The following is a 6,000-nucleotide window of genomic DNA, read 5'->3' on the forward strand; positions in this document are numbered from 1 at the left end:
CTGGGTTCTGCTGCTCTAGAATTTGTTTAGAGTCATTTTTTAACAGGTGTGGACCTGAAAGTTGATTAAGGAGACAAGCTAGGTAAGAAGTAAATTCATATTGTTTTATTTCCTTAAGTTAGTAGCATGTAACATGTATGTACATGGAGCCAGAGGTTTAACTCTGCCTGAATCAAGCAATTTTAGCAGGACATTTAAACCCTGATTCAGGCTGTCTGTGTTAATTGATAGGCAAATGTCAGATCCAGGATATCTGAGTTTCCTTTACCACCACAGAATATCAAGACAAGAAAATCCCATTATGCAAGGTAGTGTCTGAGTGACCTTAGTGGTCATAAACAGAAGAATGCTCTTCATCAGCTTTAGCTGTTGACACAGGAAGGGGCATTCTCAGTTCAACCAGGAAGAAAAGATGAATTCAGGTTTTTGGCCCTTATTGGGGCTCAATTGATCTTAAATGGTTTCACAGGTATTTGCAGGGTTTTGGGGGAGAGCTCAAGCAAGTCACTGCTTTTACTCCACCCCCAAAGCATTTCTTAGGTGTCTACTCTGTGCCACGCACAAGTACTTTACAAATATTATCTCATCTTATCCTAACAGTAACTGCTACATAGACAGGTCCCACTGCTACCATTTTACAGAAGACAAAATTGAGACCAGTTCTCTAGGAAGTGGCTGAGGCCAGATTTGGACTCAGGTTTTCCTGAATCCAGGCCCAGAACTCTATCCACTGTACATCCTGGATTCTGATTTTGTATGTATGTGTGTATGTATGTATGTATGTATGTAGTTATTTACGAAATGCCTCCTGTTTTCTTTTTCTTTTCTTGGCATTCCAGGAGCCTGTAAGTTGCTTGGTTCATAGCAGATGCTTAATAAACCTTGTTGACTTGTTAACTTGACTAAACCAATGGGTTTAATGTAGAAAGTAAGCTCTTTGGGGCAGGGGTTGTTTCCTGGCACTTTGTACCCCCAGCACTTAGCACAATGCCTGGCACATAATCAATGCCTGTTGAATTGCCACAAGTGAGTTCCAAGATCTTTGGGACTGAAGCCATTTTCTTGTTTTCTGCATTCTAAGATGGAGCAATATCGATTGTATTCAAGTAGGGGGTCCTGATTTGAATCAAGGCTGGGATCTCCTGTGCCTGAGATGGCTCAAACATGTAGCTGCCATCCATAATATTCCAGATGAAATTTGATGATTTTCCTAAACTACTTCATTGCTTTCTTTAAGTAACTTCTTTCCAAGGCTGATCAGATTTCATGGCCTTGCCCAAAAGAAAGTCCCAAGGTACTTCCCTGCTGAGTCCCCAAAGAACTTCCCAGGTAAGGAGAACTTTCAGGCTCCCTTTTATGTTTCCCAAACAGAAAGTTCTTCTTCTCATTACTATTATTGATTTTGAAGCAAAATATACCTAATTGTATACATAAGTTTTTAAACATTGTAGCCACACACTTTATCAGCTTAATTCATGATTTAGCAGCATCTGGTTGAAAAGAGGAGTCAATTTCCTAAAGATACAACTGGATCAGTTTCTAGGAATTATTTTTCAAATTAAAAAAATTAAAATAAAAGAAGCAATAGATGCATAATAAGAATATAAATAATATAAACATGTTGCCAATCAAATAACATCAATTCATTTGAATGCATTTCTGAATTATCTTACACAGAAAATCACTTTATTATGTTATTATGTCATACTGTTATTATGACATCTAAAAGGGGGTATACTTAGACAAAGGGCATAGGTATAAGTTGACTTTGAAATGATGCTAAAAAAAATCTAAATAAGTGGTGAAAAGGGATTGTACTGGAAGAAGAGGAAAGGAGGAGGAAGACAAGGATAATTTACATCATATGAAGAGCCACAAATTTCTTATTTCTACTACTAGTAATAGTAATTCTACTATTATGGTACAGGGAAAGAAGGGAGGGACATGACCATTGTTTGACCTTACTCTCATCAGATTTGTTTCAAAGAGGGAATAGAATAATCAGTTAGGTATAGAAATCTAACATACTATAAGAAGTAGGAGGGAAAAGGGAAAATAAGGGAGAGAAGAAGGGGAGAGGGGAAGAAAAGAAAGTGGGCTGTCCAGTCTCTCTAGCAGCCGACAAAGGCTCAATTAAAAAAGAGGTTCTGCCACCACTGCAGAGAGGCAAGGCTGTAAATGGCCAGACCTCTCCAGAAGCAAAAGCCACAGACCTGCTTTGAAGCTGCAGTTTTCCACCTGGCCTGGTTCGGCCCACCTAGACATAGCCACCCTTCTCTGGCTACTGCTGTGGCTGTCACCTCAGCTGCCAGACTGCATCCGCCACCCCCAACCTCAGCCCCCCCCGCTCCTGCTGCCTTGTTCTTCCTGACTCTGACCCCAATCCTGGCCCCTGCCCCAGCCCCTACCCTGCTCCTCAGCTACAGCAGCACAGAGGAGCTCATGGAGTGCTTGGGTACTTGTACTGGAACCCCAGTTCGATAACCATGTTTCTCCCTAGCTGCAGAAACACTATACCTGGCAGTTTCTCCCCAGCCCAAGGATACCTTGCCTAGCAATTGCTCATGAGTGGGACCCAGCAAGATCCTTATCTCTTTCCCTGGTCCAGTTACAAACAACACCTGAAGGCATTCTTACTTTGAATTGGCTTTGCACTGGTTCATAAAGATATGCTTACCCACTGGACTATCTATACTAATGCCCTATGTCATTATCTACATCCTGGACTCCTCATTATCTGTATTCTAGACCCTAAGACATATGGATACTCCTTACATCTATCTTGTCAGACAAGACATTTACTGGTGGCGCACAAGACAGTTACCCCTGATTGCTAGTTAACTTAGTGATGTGGCAGCCCTAAAACCACACCTCCATGTGGTCCCCCCTTGTGGGCTTTTCCTAGTGAACTCTGGATAAAATGCCTGCAGAGTAGGTCCAAGAAATGCATGTTCCTTTGAGAACTGACCACTCCTTCACCACACCCTAATTCTGCCCTAAATCACCTACTTAGCATATTTGACATGTTTCATTATGTTTTATCCTATATACACTTTAAATGTACCCCTTTAAGATTGCAGGTTCCTTCAGAATTGTTGCTCCTTGTAACACTAAATCTTTGCCACCTTGACTCAAGGAATGCTTGAGTCTGTGAATTCATTCTGGACAACCACATCCTGTACTCCAGTCTTTGAGCAGTCCCAACCTCTCAGACCACAACCAAGCCACAGCCACCACAGCACCAGCAGACCAGGATCGTGTACCTGGGGCTGTTCAACCCCCTCCTGAGGCTCCACACCCGACTCTGCTTCTTCCTCATCTTGGCCTATTTCAACCTGGAGGTCACCAAGGGAGCAAAGCAGGCTTTTGCTCATAGATCTAAGCTGCTTTCTCAATGCAAATTTGGTCTTCTGGAAGAGCTTGTCACCAAGGGGGTACTCCAAGTGTTGAAGGAAAAAGTTGCTTCACTGCCTGATAACTATATTACTGCACTTGCTGCTGAATTAGATGAAATTGTATGCACTGCATCAAGTGACATCTCCATTTACTATGATGATATATATAGGAAGGAAATCCTGATGGGCTTTTGGTATCTAACCAGTGCCAAACTCCCTGAGGAGACATTAAGTGGAACCAAAACATTCTAAGTTCAGCTAGGGGATCAGAATGTAGAAACTAAACATCTTCTTAGTGCAAACAGTGAATTTCAGAGAGAGTTTACACAAGGAGTGAAACCTGATCAGATGATGGCAAGGATGCAACATTCAAAATTATTAGGATAATCATCTCTCTCTTGGAAAATCAATTTTTGGACTTTTTTCTTTTTTTCTTCTTTTTTTAATTTTAGGCAATTGGGGTTGTGCCTAAGTGTCAAGTGTTTGGTCTGAGGCTGGATTTGAACTCAGGTCCCCCTGACTTCAGGGCTAGTGCTCTATCCACTGTGCGACCAAGCTACCCCAGTTTTTGGACCTTTGAGAACTGCTGTGACAAGGAACATAGGAGCCAAATTGCAAAATTACCAGGTCAAAGAGAAAATACTATAAGCAGCCAAAAAGAAATATGAAGGAACCACAGTCAGGATTACACAGGACCTGGCAGCTTCTACATTAGAAAACTGTACGGTATGGAATATGATATTCCATAAGGCAAAGGAGCTTGGATTACAACCAAGGATCAACTACCCAGCAAAAATAAGCACTTTCAGGGGAGCAGATGGATATTCGGTGAAATAGGGGACTTCCGAAACTTCCTGATTAAAAACACCAGAGCTCAACAGAAAATTTGATCTTCAAACACAAGACTCAAGAGAGATGTCAAAAAATATCAAAAGATATCAAAAGAAACAGCATGTTACTAATAAGGGCAAACTGTTTCATTCCTACAAGGGAAGATGATACTTGTAATGCTTGAGAACTGTATTGTTATTACACCATGTTAAAGGAAAAAACAGACTTTTTGATGTTGTAAATTTATATGCCACCAGGCATATACATTTCACTACCCCTTGAAAAGAGGTAATATAGAGGGATTATAAAATCCTAAAGACTTAGATATTTGGTGCTTAACTCACTTAGAGTATTTAATCAGGTTCATTATAAGGGATTTTTTTTAGGTCAGAAATGAAATTTATCTCTTGCAAGGGCTAGTTTTGCTGAGAAAGTCACACAAATTGTGACTTAGAACCAACTCAGTATTTTCCCTGGTTATTCATAAAATAGCGGTTGCCAAGGAAAGACACATATGGCTGAATCACTCACCTCTCACAGTCAAATAAATGCATAAGCAGTTTAAAGGCTTGGAATGAATTCACCAACTCCTAAACCTGAAATCATTAACATTTTTAAATTGAAACAGAACTAAGAGTGTATCTAATTCAAACCCCTCATTCTACAGATAAGAAAAATAAGATCCAGTGAACTTAAGTGACTTGCCTAGGGTTACACAGCCAATTAATGGCAGGCCCAAAAGAGAAAGCCAGGGTTTGGGATACTAGGTTCAGCAATTTTTCCACAATGACATTGGCCTGAGGCCAGAATGATTTTCAGCTGTTCAGCAATATCACTGTCTCCAAGCAAAAGGCAGGTCATGTCAATTCAGGGCCCTTTCCCAACATTGCCAATTTCTCTCCTCTCTCTTCCTTTCCTTCCCCTACTCTCAGCCCCATTTTCTCCCCTCTCCTCTGTCCTCTCGTTTCCACTCCTTTTTTTAAAAACATCAGAGACCTTACTCAAGGCTGGAAGTGCAGGGCCTACTCATGAGCCTAATCCCATTGCTTCCATTTCTTCACTTTCAATCTGGGCCAGTTCACTTAAAGGCAGTACCTTTGGAGCTCATGGTATTGGTGATGGACTTCATGTGGACAACCAGTCAGCTTTCACCTACTGTAACTCAGAACTCCAACTTTCCCCAGCAGCACGGATTGCAGGTGTGTGCCACCAACTCCCTGTAAAAACTGCTTAGCCTTCTTACTCAAAATTCTTTGTCATGTTCATAAATACTCAATTGATTTACCTTTCATATTTTTCCCAGGTTATTTTGTGCTACAAGGATGAAATAAAGCTGTCAATAGAGAAAAAGAACTCCAAGTTTTGTCTCATTTCAAGAAACTTTTAAGTGGCTGTTTGCATTTAATATGGTAGACACCATTCAAAGCAACTTAGCCCCTATAATACTTAAAATCAAATTCTCAACTTGGTGGTGAGTAGCACCCAATTGTGTCTACGGTGCTTTTCCTGCTTATCTTTTCCATACTTGGGATTGTTGAATTCTCTAATACTTAGAGGAGCATACTGATACACAATTTTTTATAGCCTTTTAAAATCAAGTGAAAAGCCTGGAAAGTTTTCCTTCTTACATGGACTTTACTGTTGTTTTCTATTCAGGAAAATCTTTAAACTCTCTATCCTTGAAATTATCATAAAACTTTTTAAATTAAATTTTAAAAAAGCAGGGGCAGCTAGTTGGCAAAGAACAGAAAAAAAATTAAAAATCAATTCAGAA

At 40.3% G+C, this 6,000-nt stretch overlaps 1 pseudogene; it reads left to right on the forward strand.

Annotated features, from left to right (window-relative positions):
- The first annotated feature begins 2,178 nt into the window (after positions 1-2,178).
- Positions 2,179-3,872, forward strand: LOC110202887 (m-AAA protease-interacting protein 1, mitochondrial pseudogene; annotated as a pseudogene).
- The last annotated feature ends 2,128 nt before the right edge of the window (positions 3,873-6,000 follow it).

This window comes from Phascolarctos cinereus, unplaced genomic scaffold, assembly GCF_003287225.1.
Source record: "Phascolarctos cinereus isolate Bilbo 61053 unplaced genomic scaffold, phaCin_HiC Scaffold_2;HRSCAF=192, whole genome shotgun sequence".
Lineage (NCBI taxonomy): Eukaryota > Metazoa > Chordata > Mammalia > Diprotodontia > Phascolarctidae > Phascolarctos > Phascolarctos cinereus.